This window comes from Equus caballus, chromosome 16, assembly GCF_041296265.1.
Source record: "Equus caballus isolate H_3958 breed thoroughbred chromosome 16, TB-T2T, whole genome shotgun sequence".
Classification (NCBI taxonomy): domain Eukaryota; kingdom Metazoa; phylum Chordata; class Mammalia; order Perissodactyla; family Equidae; genus Equus; species Equus caballus.
This window is the reverse complement of record NC_091699.1, coordinates 53,032,806-53,049,484: the sequence shown is the minus strand read 5'-3', so window position 1 is coordinate 53,049,484 and position 16,679 is coordinate 53,032,806. Positions and strand designations below refer to the sequence as shown.

The 16,679-nt window shown below is 51.3% G+C and overlaps 1 long non-coding RNA gene across 2 annotated transcripts; it reads left to right on the top strand.

Annotated features, from left to right (window-relative positions):
- Positions 1-522: 522 nt before the first annotated feature.
- On the top strand, positions 523-11,068 carry LOC111768356 (uncharacterized). 2 transcript variants are annotated; one of them, XR_011426934.1, is made up of 6 exons: positions 523-629; positions 7,215-7,310; positions 7,510-7,601; positions 8,284-8,871; positions 9,078-9,214; positions 10,723-11,068. It is a non-coding gene; the product is annotated as an uncharacterized lncRNA (long non-coding RNA). The 2 variants fall into 2 exon arrangements; XR_011426935.1 differs by lacking the exon at positions 9,078-9,214.
- Positions 11,069-16,679: the final 5,611 nt, after the last annotated feature.

Sequence of the window (16,679 nt, the reverse complement as noted above, 5' to 3'; positions counted from 1 at the left end):
GTCTTTGGGATTGTTTTCTGAGTGCTTATCATTTTCCTTCTGTTCTGGAGATTTAATATATTTTTTCATACTGTTTGATGGCGTGGATTTGTGCCTCCGCATAGAGATAGAGTTTAGTCGCTGCTTCCTCTTGTTGTGACTGTTGTGGCGGGGCGGGGGGGGGGGGTGCGGGGGCAGCTGTTTAGACTGCACCAACCAGGAACCCTGTCAGCTGTTACTGACTGGGCCTGGACCCCTCCTCGTAGTCACAGTGGTCCTGTGGGGTCCCTCGTCGGTTGTGGGGGCAATCACAAGGGGGCCTCAGGCTGCTGGTGCCTACTGCTGCAGCCCACTTAGACGTGCTCCCTCCTTGTGGTCTGCAGCGGTGTTGTGGGCTTTCCCATCAGCCAGGAGCAGGATCACCTATAATCACTGATTTGTCCCTAACAGAGCCCACAAGATCACACTTGTCCACTATAGGTCCCAGCAGAGCTATGGGTATCTTCTGCAGTCTGTTGTTAGCTCACCTAGCTGTGCTGCTTTTGCCCCAGGGCCTTCCCGCCTTGCGATTGCCAGTCGGGACCTCTCCACTAGTGCTGTGCAGAGGCTTTCGCTGAGGCTGCTGTAGGAACCTGGAGTTCCCCCCTGGGGTATGTAGCCGTTTCACCAGAGCTCTACTCTGCCCCACTCTACTCTCACGGGATCTCCGGGAGCCCCTTGCCTCATCTGGGACATGGCCAGAGTCCGTGGGCCTGGCGGTGGCTTGTAAGCTCCTGCCTTGTGGGGAATTCTGCTCTAGGGAGCTTCCTGGTGTTCCGAATGCTGGGTGGGGCCTCCCTGCCAATGGTGAGCAGAGGCCCTCCCTGCTGGGGGGTGTGAGACCCTGGAGCGACCCCCCTGGGCCGCAGAGCTGGGTGTTGGAGCTCCACCCAGTCCCCAAGCGCGTCCATGGGAAGTCTGGGCACCCCCTGCACTGACCTGTGCGCCAGAGACCGTGAGCCCAGCAGCAGCTTATGGTCTGGTGCCATGCCAGGGAATCTGCCCACTGGGAGCTTCCCTTTGTCCTGGATTCTGGGCGTGGCCTCCCTACTAATGGCAAGCAGAGACTTTCCCTGCTGGGGAGGTGCGGGACTCCGGAGCCTTCCCCCGCACCGCAGAGCCAGGCGCTGGAGCTCCAACCATGTCCCCAAACACGTCTACAGGAAGTCCGGGCACCCCCTGCACCGAGCCGTGTGCCGAAGACCGTGAGCCCAGCGGCAGCTTGTGGTCTCGTGCCATGCCAGGCCCACCAGGAGCTTCTCTTTGCTCTGGCTTCTGGGAAGGGCCTCCCTGCTAATGGCGAGCGGAGGCCTTCCCTGCTGGTGGTTGCGGGACCCTGGGGATTCCCCCTGGGCTTAGGTGTAATCGCGGGGGGCTTGGTTTGTCACCTGTTTCCACTGTTGCTCCGCTGGTGAGTGCACACTCCTGCCCTTGGTGTATGGCAGTGCTATGAGGGAGTCTGCTGGAAGAGAGCCTCCTGCAGGAACTAGGCTGTCTGGGGGTCAGGGGTCGGGGGTTGGAGAGTTTTCACCTATTTCCACCTCCTCCCAGGGGGAAGTCTGTCCGCCTTCCGATGTGTAGTAGCACGAGACTTTTAGGCATCTTGAGATGCTATCTGGATATCCTTTGTTAATCGGTGAATGTCCAATTAGTTGTAGATTCGACGGGGGAGAGACAAAGAAGATCTGAATTCAACTTTTAAGTAGTAATTCATGCATGTGGTGCTAAATTCTGATGATGCAAAAGCCAGTACAGAGAAAAAGCATCCCCCTCGCATCCCTGAGCCCTGCGTGGAAGGGTCCAGCCAAGGCTTCCCGCAAGTGCCGTGTGCACTCCAGGGCTTGGTTTGTTTTACTGTATCTGAAAATGCAGTGCTGAGGCGCTGGGCCTCAGGACAGCAGAAAGCTGCTGACCTCATTCTCATTATCCGAAGGGACTGGGGTTGCTCTCTGCCTCCCCTTAAGCCAGCAAAGGCGATTGCCATTCCTGGGCATCATCATTCCGTCCCTTTGCGTTACAGTGAGGAACCTAACGAAGCCGCCTTTAGCGACACGTAGTGGGTTACTGCAGTGTCAAGGAGCCATCTCGGATCTCCTCGCCCCTGGTCTGGGCCTTTTACTGCCACACCAGGCTGGCTCCTTGCAGTAGAATTAACATCATTAAAAAAAAAAAAATTACAAGTGCCCCTGTGGAAAGCAGAGCATTAATATCGAAATTACAAATGTTTATGCTCTGTGACCCAACATTTCCACTTCAAAGCATTCAATTCTTCCTACAGATGTACCACACACAGGACACGCAAAGAACCACATACAAAGAACAAGTGCAAACTTGTTCTTTGCAGCACCGATTATAATAGTGAAATACTGAAAGCAGCTCAAATGCGTATGGGTCGGATGCTAGTTAAATAAATTATGGGCCATCCATTCAATGGAATACTATGTAGCTATGAAAAAGAATGGTCCAGGTCTCCACATGCAAATGGAAAGCTCTCCAACATCTCCCAAGATATATTACTTTATGGAAAGACTCAAAGTATAGAACCCATCGATACGCTCCCACTTGTATAAATAAAAGAAAATTATAGCAAATTTTCTTCTCAATGCTTACAACATCTCGGAAAGATCTTACAGCAACTGCCAACTAAGGATGCATCAAAGTGGCTGGGGGGCAGAACTTTTTAAAATCGTGAACCATGTGGATGCATTATGTGTTCAAAATATAAAACAAAATTTAAAATCACAAGCATCCCTTACTTTTTTAACTTGAAGGAAAAAAACAAAAAGAACACCAGCAAGTTAGTAGAGGTTAGTCCAGCTCTTCTAGAGCTGATCTTGATGGTAACCACACACGGACGAGGTCACGGGGTCCTGGTTTTTGGTGACCCATTGTTGGGGTCACATAAGAGACAAAGATGTACCATTCTCCATTTTCCCCCCTTTTTATATCAGTTCATCTTGGCTCCTGAATTCCTAGGTCCAATATGGAAGGTTCCAAGGTTTTGTTATTTCTAATCAATGGCCCTTTCCCAAGCACCACACCTTGGCAGCCACGGCAGGATCATATCTAACCCAGGGCCACATAAAGAGGGTCCGTTTCCTCCACTAGGACCAACTTTGAGGAGCACTGACATCAGGGCTGGAGTCTTCCCTGGCAGTTTCAGGAGAGAAGCTTATAGCTCTATACACGAGGCAGCGCAGGCTGCCAGGCCCCACTGTGGCCTCCCATCGTTCTCAGCCCAGACCCACTCATTCAGGTCAGCCCCAGTTTTGGAGGGGCTGCCTGAGGCAGTCAGTTCCAAACAGTATGCCTGTCTGTGGCCTCACCACAGCTGTATGGACCACATCTGTAAGTGTTCTGGGGGCAAGCGCAGGTGCTGGGCCTCTGCCCTCTCGGTTGGCACTGTCAGGTGCGGTCCTGGGCTCAGCAGTCAGTCTGGATTCAAAGTGCTCGCAGCAGCTGGGAAAGACAGCACCGACAGTTCCCTCAGGAAGAGGGGAAGCTTCCCGGAACAGCTCTGAGGGGCAAAGATCGTCAGTGCCCTCCTTCCCTCAGGGCTGGGGTTCTGCTTTCTCTCCATCATCATAAACTCAGTGTGTCCCATTCAGTAATCATCACTTTACACTTTTCTGTCATCCCGTCTTCTCCCCCAGACCTTTCATCCAAAAGGGTTGTACGCACAGGGACAAAAGTATTTTCATATGATTTAACCACAATGACACATCAAACTCAGGAATCGGTGAGGACGAAATCCTGACTTTTCAAACTTTTTTGAAATGGATTTACATAATCTCTCACCATTTGTCCTGACCATTTGTGCATTGAGCAGCCCAGAAAATATCAACCGCTTTCTAGGGACGGCTGCATTTAATAATTAAATGGCCCTCCTGTGGTGTGTGTACCAGGAGAAAGGTGAGGGAAACAGAGGCAGGCTGTCGGTCCATAGCTGCAAACTGCGGCTGATCTGGAAAACCGAACACAGGTCAACAGCATCCTACCCAGACATCCCCCAGGGGTCCTGATGTGTCAGGAGCATGTGGAGTCCCTGTGATGTGCCCTCCCCAACCGGCAGTTCTTGGCAGAAATCATGAGCTAGGAACACGATGAGCCTCGGCCTCAGAAATACAGAGCTCATCAGCAGCTGGACTTCACGCGGTCCCATCGGAGAACGAGCTCTTTCCTGCCGGCATCTGCATGTGACCCAGGGGTCCAGCCAGCATCTGTGATGTTTTCATAGTTTAGGGGCCCCGCAGAGGGGTGTCCGAAATCTTGCGGCAGTCCAGGGTTGAAGTCCTGGCCACTGAGCCTGGGCTGCTTTCATGCAGCGCAGCTTGGGCGGAGGCTCAGACAGCCCAGCGCACCTGACAGTGTGTGGGCAGTTAGCTCTGTGGATTCAGGATTAAAAAGATAATAATGAAGCCAGCGGCAGCTGAGATACTGCAAGACCAGAGACAGCTGTTTAGTGTCTGAAGTCCAAGTGATAAGCAGGTGCTTTTGAGCTCCTCTGTCTTGTCATTTTGAGAGCCCCAGTGGACCCATTCATAAATACGCACACAGGCTGGAAAATCATCCGCTTCTGAGGCTGATGCCCTCACAAGAGCTCATTAGTAACTAACGCTAGTTTGGTTTAAACGCAACTTTGCTTTTTAAAATTCTAAAACTGATCTCCACCTGGAGATTGCCTCTCTTTTCCTGGTGTCTTCCTTTTTCCACAGACTCCACTAGGCAAAAGTCATAGTGAAAATCATCAGTGATAGAGACTTGTTTTGTTTTTAATACTCAGAATTTAAATTCCAACTCGCCCACTGGTGGCACAAAACAAGGAGTCTGTGCCCCACCAACACCTCCTCTTGCAGCCCTCCCTCCCCGACCCGGATGGTCCCCTAGCATTTATCAAATTACAAGCACTCGGCATTTTCTATGCATTTTTACCCCCATCTGGGTGCAGTAGTCACAGAATACAAAGGTATCTTAAAAATGACAGCTCCTGTGCGGCTTCCTGAAGGCCCAGGACCCCTCCGGCCTCCCAGACCTGCCACAAGGGGATGCACTGGTCTCCCTGCAGTGTCCCAGAGAGGTGGGGGGGGGGGGGACATGCTAGTCCTACACATGGATTATGTGCCCTGTATTCGTTTCCTAGGGTGTCCATAACAAATGACCACAAACTGGATGGCTAAATAAACAGAAACGCACTCTCTCACCGTTCTGGAGGCTGGAAGTCCACAATCAAGATGTCAGCAGGGCCAGGTCCTTCCAGCCCGCATCCCTCCGGCTCCAGGGGAGAACCCTGCCTTGCCTCCTCCAGTTCCTGGAGGCTCCAGGTGTTCCTGGGCTTGTGGCTGCATCCCTGAAATCTCTGCCTCTGTCTCCACAGGGCTCCCCCTCTTCTCTCTGTGTGTCTCTTGTAAGGACATTTGTCATTGGATTTAGGGACTAGCCTGATAATCCAGGATGATCTCATCTCGAGATCCTTAATTACATCCACAAAGACCCTATTTCCAAATAAGGTCACATTCACAGATTCTGGGTAGACATATCTTTTGGAGGACCACCATTCAACCCGCTACATGCAAGATCTGCCTGACACTAGAGACAGCCAGCATTTGCTGAGTGCCTACTGTGTGCCAAGCACTCAATGCGCACATCAGCCCATGAGGGAGGGACTGCGCTGATCATTCTCAGAAGGCGAGGACGCAACTGAAGGAGCTTGCCGAAGGCCCTACCACCTGGCGAGGAATGATGGAACCAGGACTCAGACCCAGAGTGACTGTGTTAGGGTTTGGACTTCTGAACCACTCCTCCCTGCTTCCTGCCACAAAGCCTGGGCCCTTATCCCTGGGCCCTGCTGGGCAGGCCGGCTGCCCAGGGCACCAGTCTGCCCCATCCCTGAGGAAGCAGGAATGAGTCAGAAAGTGGGTGGGACTGTTAAATCCCTCTCCTTAGTTGGCCCTGGCTCCCACAGCAGGAGCTTTACCATTGGTAAAATACTCAAGTCCTTCCAGACAGTGTAGCTCCTGACCCCACCTAGTTGTGGGCCTGGGAAGGGCAGCTGCTTGTGCTGGTAGGTCTGTCTGCCAGAGGAGCCTCCCCAGCCTAGAGGGAGCAGGCCCTGAGGAGCATCTCAGAGGGAAGGTGGCGCGCTGGGAGCTTGTCTCCCGGGAGCACACCTGGCAGACCCCTCTCCCACGGCCGCTCAGGCATGAGCATGTCATGCTGTTTCCAAACAGATCATCAGCCCAGTTCCCAAGGCAGTGCTGTCGCGTGGGTGTGATCACCCCCCTATTTGCAGTCAGGGTTTTCATTGCTGGCTTCCACACTCTGCAGAATGGATTTCACCTGTTGGATGAGCCCCACCCATCTCACTTCATCTCACCTCACAGGTCACCCTGGAGCTTTAATCCAGTGGTTCTCAAAGTGTGGGCCCTGGGCCAGCAGCATCAGCAGCATCAGGAAACCTGCACTCCAGACCTACCGAATCAGAGACTCTGGGGTTGGGCCCAGCAGTCAGGGTGATTCTGATGTCCTTCTAACGTGGGGCTCTGCCTGGTTCACAGTAACCGCTCTGAGCCAGCGGTTCTCAAACTCAGCTGCACGCTGGAATCACCTGAGGGCTCTAAAAATACAGATGCTCAGGCCACACCCAGACCAGCTGAATCAGACTCTCGGGGGATGGACATCAGCAGCTTCCACAGCTCCTGGGTGATGCCCGTGTGCAGCCAGGACAGACGCCCATGCTCTAGGCCTCACTGTTACTTCTGTAAGATGATAACAGCTGAGCTACCCCAAGGCATCTTATCAGGATCATTTCCCTTCTGTGACCACGAGCTTGAACCCTGGATAAAGGGGAGAGGGTTGGTTCTCAAGCTCGGACAGCATAAACAAATTTTATTATAACAGCAGCAAGAGATATGTGCATTAAAGAAAAGGGAGCTCCTTCGTGCCTCCTCCTCTATTTGGGTGAAAGGGCATAACCTGCCACTTTCCACTCCGGCTTTCTCTTCGGTGGGGGTGGCGGTGGGGAACTCCACCTCAGGATGGGGTCTGATTTGCAGCCGGTCAGTCGGGGCTGACCCCCCGGGTCTGAGGCCTTGTCTGCCCCCGCCCTGGCTTGCCCACGCCTCTCTGTTTCTCTGGCAGCTCTGTGTGGTTTCTGTATTGCTTCTGGAGACCACCCTGTTCATGGCTCTGTTCTGCAGGATGGGGACTGGCAGAGAAGGGGGGTGCCTGACCGCTACTCACGGAAGTGCCTTGACGTCCATGTGTCTCAGCTCATCCCCACGTGACCCCACAAGGTAGGTACACGCACCCCCCTCTTACAGGTGAGGAAACTGAGTCTCGGAGATGCCCACAGCCTTGGAGAGGGGGAGCAGGGATGCAAACCCAGCTCTGCCCTACTCCACCTCACTGCACCACCAGATTTTGAAGCCAGAAAGACACGATCAGGAAATAAGCATTCTCTTTTCTTTTGTTTTCCACATGCTGTTGCTGAAGGTTCTCCACGCTGACTTTCTGAAAAAAGAGAATGCTATTTCTCACTACACGTTGGCGTTCCAGACATCAAACGCGTGGTCCAACGAGGACAGGTGTGTTATCTGTGGCTGGTGCTCAGCCGGGTGCTGCAGTCCGGGGACAGCCTGCACCTGCAGCTCGGCACAGGCAAAGCCTGGGGCCCTGCCCACCAGGCTTGGGGCGGGACTATGTGGGTTGTGAGCCTGAGGGGTCCCTTCTAGAGCAGTCCGAGCCAGGAGTGACTTCGCCTCCCAGATCCTCAGTTTCCCTATCTGTAATGTGGGGATAATATGGGGTGCAGTGAGGATGGAATGGGAGGCTGACTTGGGGCCTGGCTGGTGGTGAGTTCTCCAACCTCCGATGCTCCAGTTCCTTGGCCAGGAGTGGGGCAGGGTCGGGGGTAGCTGGGGAGTTGGCAGAGCAGAGAGAGCAGAGACTCAGCAGGGCAGCTGCTTTAGAGGGGTCTGGGACATTTCTAGAGATGAATCATAGGGCTGAGGTTTGCTGACACCATAGCTGTGTGGGCTGGAGGCAAGCCAGTAATAGTGATTGTAAACACCACACTTTGGATGCAAAGATAATAGGAAACGGCTCACCCGCTGGTGATGGGTAAAGCTGTGTGCACAAGCACAATCGGGGGAACTGACAGGAAATCTGCGAGATCTGTGACGGAGTGAGATGATGGGGGCCGAGTGTCTTGCTTGTTTAATGTAGTTCGTAAGCTTTAAAAATAGGTCAAATCAATCAACTTTACAGGAGGACATACGCTACCGCTTCCCAAGGGAGAGCACCTCGCCCTCCTTCTCCGAGGGAGGAACAGGCGTAGGACCTCCTCGACTGTGCTGGTGGAGATTACGATGGGAACACTGCCTTCAGCCAAGATGAAATAAGCACCTACTCTGTGCTGTGCTGCGGGCCACCTGCTCCACCCGGTGGACTAGGACCTCACTGTCCCCAACTTCAGTGACTGTATCGTGCCCTGGGTACATGCGCATTCCTCTCACAAACATTTGCTGAACATCTACGTATATGACCCTGCATCACTCAGCAAATATTCGTAGAGTACCTATTATGTGCCAGGAACCATCCCAGGCTCTGGGAATCCAGCGGAAAGCAGTCCCTGGCCTCCTAGAGCTGCTCGTTCTAGTAGAGGGAGAAAAACAGTGAGCCAACAAGAGGAGGAGATGATAGGCAGGGGCACCAGCACTGAAGGAAGCAAAACAAGAGAGCCCTCCGGCCAGGCAGACAACAGCGTCTGGAGGGGCCGGTGCCCCTGGGGTCAGCAGGGCTGCCCTGGGAGGAGGCCTCCCCGCTGAGACCCATACCCCATGCAGAAACCACCAGGTGAGGACCTGAGAGCAGGAGGCCAGGGGCACAGCAAGTGCAAGGGTCCCCAAATAGGCAACATCCGCCACCGGTATTGTCACCAGCCGGCTCTCTGGGGACCAGAGACTGGTCACTGCAGGGAGGTGGGAGGAGAGTGGGCAGGCTGGAGAAGCTGTGAGGAGGGCCATGTGCAGGCCACGGAAAGGGGCTGGATTTGGTTCCAGGAGCAATGGGAGTCCCCGGAGGTCTTGACACAACCTGGTCGACGTTTGTGAAGAAGGTCCTCTGACGGCCGGCGAGGTTGGCGGTGGAGTCCGCCTCTTCCCGTGAGAGAAGCCAAGGTGGAGCCGGCTGCCCTGCAGTAAGCGAGCTTCTCGGTCCCAGGCAGAGCCCAGCGAGGGCTGAGCAGCAGTGACACACAGCAGATGGGGGCGGGGACGGGGCAGAGACACCCGCGGAGCGTTCACACGCGGAGGCAAGACGGAGGCCTGGGCTCCCCGGGGTGATGTGGAAGGCCTGGAGAGCAGGAGGCGGGAGCGTCCTCCCCGCTGGACCTGCCGAGGGCACAGGGAGGCCTGGGGGCCCTGGGGGCGAGGGCACGGGGTGGGGGAGGGGCTGCACGCAGGGCCCCAGGAGCCGGAGGCCTAGCGAGGAGCCTTGAAGGAGGAGGGGCTGAGGGCTGCTGCACGGAGTGGGCAGCAGGTACGCCCGAAGCAGGCTGACCCCGAAGCAGGGGGGCTAAGGTCAAGACTCTGTGCCCCTCGGGTGTTTCCAGGGCCAATCCAAGCATCTCCAACAACACCATGGTGGTGCTGCACCCGAGGTCATCCACAAAACATGGTCACTGGTGGAAAACCATTCCCCATGAGTCTGACGTGGAGGGCAGGGCGGGCTAGGCTGGTGCTGAGCGGCGGCTGCCTTCTGGCAGGCTCCTTGCCTAATCTGAGGGGCCTTTTCCTGGCCTCGCTGAGCATTCCCATGATGCCTTCAGTACCTGAGCCCCAGACCAGCGGACTATCTGCTTTCAGGGGGAGGCCACCGCCTAGTGCCCCCGACCCACACCTTTCCTTCCTGTCCAAAAAGTCTGGACATCTCAGGGATGTTACAGGACTTTCCGTCAGTTACAGTGCTGGAAACCAGCCCACAGCAGAGGGCAGCCTGCCGGAGGCGCACAGCAGCACTGCCTGTGCTCAAACCTCCTAATTTCACCTCTTCCCCTTTTAATTTCAAAAGGGACAGTGTTCCCTGGAGGAAATGAGCAAGAAGTAAATAAAAATTACCCAGCATCCCACCAATGAACAGTTGTCAATCCTTCCTCCCAGGCTTTTTTCTATGACTATTTTATATTTAAATACAAAAATGGGGGTGTTTTGCCTCTCCCTTCGTTCACTTTACAAGATATTGTGAGGGTTCCCCGTTTGGTCGGTGGTCCCCGTGGGAGAGATTTTCACGACGGGCTCATGGTGGCTGACTGGCCCCTCCCCTCTTGGGGACCTTAGGTTTTTACAGCCATCCACAGTCTTCCCAGTGTTGTAATGAACCATCTCCCAGCCAGATCTTTGGACTAACCTGTGAATATTTCCTTAGGATAAATCGCCAGAAGTTTAACTGTGAGGTTAATTCCATGATTTTAAAGTGGCAGTGTGAAACAGCAGAGAGTTAGCCGCTGATGATTAAGTAGCTAGGAACCAAAAGTTTTTTTCCTTTTTGCAGTTACTGATTATAGCTTTTAGCTGTTTAACCCACCCATTGTTAACTGGCTGCTTAGGCAAAATGCCCTCTCACTCCCGCTAGGCGCCTATAGACAACATCTCCCCGGAGCCTGGGTCACCACAGTAATGGGTGTTTGATCTGTTTTTCATGATCTAGAACCTCTTGTCCACTTCAGGCCCGTTGAAACCACCAACTCATCAATTGAGCCCGCGCAGATGTCTGATAGGCGACCTTTTGACGTCAAGAGGCTAAAACCTCCACCCTCAGATCGTGCTAGCGCCGCCATTTTGTGAGCATGGGTCCCATGACGAGGCGTGGAGTCTGACTACTTGCGCAGGTCATCAATTACTTCACCTCCAGTCACCTCTCTCCACGTTTCAGACCACCTTGCCCCTACCCCATAAATATCCCTGAGTGCCTCTTTTCGAGGAAGCGGGTTTGAGGCTCATGCTCTCGCTTCGTCGCATGGCTGCCTTGTGAGTAAACCCTGTGTCTGCTGCAATCTCGTCATCTCGGTGTTGACTTTCTGGGCGGTGGGCAAAAACGAACCTGGTTCGGCAACAATTGCGTCGGATTACTTTAGAAGCAGAATCTGCAGCTGGAAATGAGAGAATTGGGCCAACTGCTGGCCTGTGGGTTCTTCCTCCCTCTCCTTCCTGTCCAGATCCCAGACTCCCAGCCCTGATTTTGCAGCATTTGAGTGTTTTTTGGGTGTCATGAAAATCTCTCCAGGAAAAGGCCTTTGAATTCATTTTCCTTACATCTGGTTTTTGTGCTAAGCCTGGTGGGAAGGTTGGCTTCATGGTTACACCCCTGTGGCAGAAATAGGGTGGAGGAGGGAGCTGCATTTCTTCATTCAATCAAGTATTATTTTAAAGTTTTTTATTGGTGTCTAACACAAATAAAGGATGCAAATCTTAAGTGTACACACAGTGAAGTTTTACATATAAATATACCCATGGAACCACCATGCAGGTCAAGGTTTACAACGTTTCCCACTCTCTGGAAGGTTCCCCTGCATGCCTTTGTAAGAAACAACCATCAGAGGCCTACTGGGTGCCGGGCACCGTGCTGGGGACACACCCGGGAAGGTGAAATTATGGTCTGCTCTCTGGGCGCGAGCTCTGGTGACTGAGTCTTAGGGAGTGGGTATTGTCACAGTTGTCCTGCTGGTGCCCAGGACATGCCCTCTGAGGGGCTCCACCTCCTTCTTCTTCCCGCATGCAACAGGGTTGTGGGGAGTTAGAGGGGTGGATTCTGGAGTTGTGTCAAGAGAGTTCTGTCTTCACTTCACCTCCTGTGGCTCCTCTCTGAGCCTCAGTTTCCCAACCAGCAAAATAATGATAGTAAAGTGTGTTAGCTCATTTAATTATCATACAGTCCTACATGGGGGAGGGGCACTGTTATCATTCCAAATGTCTAAATAAGGAAACTGAGGCACAGAAGAGGTTAGGTAATGAGCCAAGGTCCTATAGCCAGTAAGAGGCAGAGCTGGGATTTGAGCTGAGAGCCCACTGCTCCTAGAAGATATCTTATAATAACCAGCATCTACAGGATTTGGGAGGATCCTGGGTCACAAACAGAAGTGTTTTGCGACAATGACAAGAATTACTAGTGCCATTGTGGCTGCAGCAACATCTGTCTATCCTAATTATTTATCCAGCCATTATCTAGCCTAAAAGGCTGGATGAAAGCCGGGGGCACCCTGGGATCGATGCCCCGCTGGGGCTCAGGCTGCTTGTATTCCAACAACAGAGAAAGGGGTTTTTTTGCTGCAAAAGATGGCTGACATTTAGCTCGTCCCCTGAGGTGCTGGGTCAGCCAGGCACCTTACATTTGCATTATTTATGGGATTGTCTCAACAGCCGGGAAGGTGGCCTCATCTCCAGGCTGTAGTAAACGGAGTAAAGCTCAGAGAGGTGACGACACTCGTGTAGCTTCCAACCAAGTCTGTCTAGGGCCATTGGCGGGACTTGCCAAAGCCTCTTGCTTTGCGTGGCTGCCTTTCCATCTCATGCATCTGCCCACCCCGGGCCGTCCTGACCGTTCAGAGCCCCGACCACTCCTGGTCTCTGAAAGACGCGGCCTGGTTCCAGACGGAGTGATTTGTTAGGATCGATGAATCCTTCTGGGAGGCATTCTAGGACTCAGGGTGTGGCAAAGGAGGATGTGTCCAGCATGTCTTGTGTCTTTGCTTAGGTCAGGGTGGCTGTGAGCAGCCCCTCAATATCATCGTGGGAAAGTACCACCTGGAGGTGAAAAGTGTGGACAAACACATCTTTAAACCTGAAGCACACATTTTGTACATTCTCTTCACCCCACGGTGTGAACATAATGAGAAACTCAGGTCGGCTGGGGGAGTGTGTCCGGGGAGACCCACGCGAGGAAGCGAGAAGCAGCACCTACTATGCGCCATGCGTAGTCTATGAACTTCACTTGCTCTCGAGGTTCTTGCAAACTAGGTGAAGGGACCCGTCCCAGGAACAGATAATGGACACTCTGGAGCATCCTCTTTGTGGCTGAGCTCCTTGGCCATTTCCCTTCTCCTCCTCCCCTGGCCTGACCCCACCCCAGCTGCCTTTTGCCTCCACCACTGTACAAAGGCTGCCCTTGTGTGGGGGGCACCACTTCTTACTCACCACCTCCGGGGACAGGGCCTGAATCATGACTGATGTTCCCCTCCTTCTGAAAATTCTCTGCTCTTTTAGGTCTCTTCTCCCATCTTTCGTCGGCCCAACTTATTCCTCCCTGTGGCTACGCTCAAGGGCGTTTCCCCCATCACCAGCACCGGCCTCTCCCGAGGGTGCTGGACATCTGTTGTCTCTTGTTGACACCAACCCTTTCCCACACCTGCCTTCCTGAGGTTAAAAACCTGTCAGGTGTACAAGCTAGAAACAAGGGGGCTCTTTTTTTAAAGTTTTGTGTTTGGAAATAATTTTAAACTCATTAAAGTGGGCAAAAATGGTATAAAGATTACCCATATACCCTTTATCTAGATTCACCTGTTGTTAACATTTTGGCCTATTTGCTTCATCTCTCTCTTTACACACACACACACACACACTTTAATTTTGAACCATTTGAGAATAAGTTGCATACATTATAAGTCTTTGCCCCTAAACACTTTAGTGTGTATTCCCTCAGAATAGCATGTTCTCTTATACAACCACAGTATGGTGATCAACTTCAGGAAATTCAGTGTTGACATGACACTTGTATCTAATGAAATTATCGGTATTCCAGGTTGGTCAGTTGACCCAATCTTGTTCTTTATAACATTTTTTTCCTCCAGTCCAGGGCCATGTGTTGCATTCAGTTGTCATGTCTCTTTAGCTCCTTTAAGCTGGGACTGTTCCTCAGCCTTTTTCAGTCTTTTTTGACATTGACATTTTTGAGGAATGGAGCTCCCCCTTCATTTTTAATAGAACATTCCTCATTTTTGAGTTTGACAATTTAGTATCTTTATATTGTTATGCATCCCTGGCTGGAATATTACATAAGTAATGCTGTGTCCTTCTCAGACATCACATCTGGAGGCACATGCTGTCCACCTGCCCCTCATGGAGATGTTAAATTCAATTATGTGGTTAAGGTGTCCAATTTTTCTGCTCTGTAATTACAATTTTTTCCTTTGTAACTAGTAAGTGGTCTGTGTGGAGACACTTTAAGACCATGCAAGTATCCTGCTTCTCATCAAAATTCCCCACGCCTAGATTTAGCATCCTGCCTGAACCCACCTTCTCTGTGATGTTGCACAGTGACTTTCCAGCTCCAGCTCTCCCTCCACCTTACCTGCTGGCCTCCAGTATTCTCCTGGAAGCTGAGCCCTCCTTTCACCCCCATCTATCTATCATCTGTCTGTGTGTGTATCTATGTATCTATCTATCATCTATCAATCAATTTATCATCTGTATGGACTCACGGATCTCATTTTTTCCCCAATAGTTTAAGATTCATTCCTGTTCTTAATTATGTTTGTGCTCAAATTGCCCCAAATTTGCCCAGTGGAAGTCCCTTATGGCTGCCTTAGGATGTTCTTTTTGATGCCTTCTTAACCCTTGCCTCCCACTTCCTGCCCCTAACGCCCACTGTTCCAAACTCCTCATGAAGACCTCATGGACGCCTAGTCCAGGAAGCCTCCTGTGTCCCAGGGGGTGAACGATGACCCTGTGTGTGTGCTCTCTTGCTTCAGAGGACACAGTCTTCGTGTCCTCCTCTTGAAGGAGCTCATTTTGCTCCTTCATGTCCTGATGAGGTGGAGCAAAATGAGCACATCCTGCACAACATGGCTACCGTTACATAGGTTTCACTCACTCTGTCAAAGAAAAACCCTGGAACTTCGGTCAGGTAATGAATTTGCCATCCTGTGGCTGGACCAGGCCCTACTTGATGGACCCCCTTTTTAGTTAGGTATTAGCCAGTAAAGGTTCTGGAGAAAGCTTTGTGAGCCTCAGGTCAAACGCCAGCCTCATGCATGTGAAACTTGCCCAGAGAGGGGGTGACCTCCCAGACTGCAGACGGATGGTGGAGTCAGCACTGGAAGCCCTTTCTCCAGGGCCCCGCCCAGGGCCTTTCCCGTTGTCCTCTGCTTTCTGCCACCCCCTGCCTCCCAGGGTATTTATCAAAGAACCAACCACTTAACAATTATTTACCAGGAAGCCTCATGACAATTGGAATGTTGATGTAGATAAAAAGCTTTTAAAACTTGAGTGAGACTTTTTAGAAGACTTTAGTCTGGAGGCTTCTGGGCAGATTTGCTTGTCTGGACTTGGGTTATTCCACTGGGTAGTTGTGAAGTGCAAATTAGACGGTATGTGTTAAGTTTCTGACACAGAGTGGAAGGATGACCATCTCTGTGCAGCCATGAGACCGAGCAACAATGTGGAAAGAGGCAGGGCTCCACGGCTCTAAAGGCACAAGTCCAGGGGTGAGGATTCATGGCACCAGCAACTTCCAACCTTCCCTCTCACTAGATTTTGCAACAAAAAACTTCTGGAAAATGCCATGCTCTACAGAACTGCTTGGCTTCCCCTCCTTTCATTGGGTCTGGACACCGAGGATAGGATGGAAGTGGCGACAACAGAAGAGGGACTCCCATGAGTGAGGGCTGCTGTGTGCACTCTGCAAGGCGCTGCACATACATCCTCTTGTTTTGCCCTCTCTTCATTCCTGGAGGGCTGACCAAGCATTACCACTTGCAGAGGAAGAGGCAGAGGGGAACAAAATGGGAGGGAGTGGCTGGCAGGGGAGGCGGGGGCGCGGGGGTCAACAGAGGAAGGAAATAGCCAAAATGAAGACCACAGGAGGGGTGGAGAAGAAGGAATCACCTGAATCCTAGGTAGTTACCCCTCTTAGAAAATCAAGGGTGACTTGAAGAACCCCAGAGAATTATGACCACAGAACTCTCCCACATGCCTTCTGGAGAATGAAGATTACTATCGCTTCCTTTTATTTGGTAGTTTCCCTCTCTGATTACGAAAGTAACACGTTACTCCAACTCTGTAAATATACTGAAACCATTGAATTGTCCAGCTTAAAGTGTGGATTTTATGGGATGTAAATTATAGCTCGATAAAGTGATTTAAGATAAATATATAAATAGAATTTAAAAAGTAACGAGTGCTTATCACAAAAGACTTACAAGACTTGGAAAATACAAGAAAATGAAATCATAATCTCCTCCCTCAGTGATAATGTCTTAACATTTTAGTGGGTTTTGTTCTTTCTTCTATTACTAATGCTTACACAGTTGAGATAATGTTATATGTGTAGCAATTTGTAGTCTATTTTATTTAACTTGATCACAAAGGAATTTTCTCCCATGGTATTAAAAACTCTTCTGGTTCTTCTTTTTAATGGCTGAATAATAATATATCTTGGCACATGTGTGCAAGTATTTCTGAAATGTGAATTCCCAGTAGGGGGTCATAGGGTCAGAATGTAGGTATATTTTGCTAGTGCCAAATTGCTTCCAGAAAAGATTGCATTGATTTATGCTCCACTAATAGATCTTTTTGATTTTTGCCAGTCTAATGGTTAAATAATCTCATTGTTTTAATATGCACCTCTGATTATTTGTGACTGAATATTTTTCTTATGTTAATTGACTATTC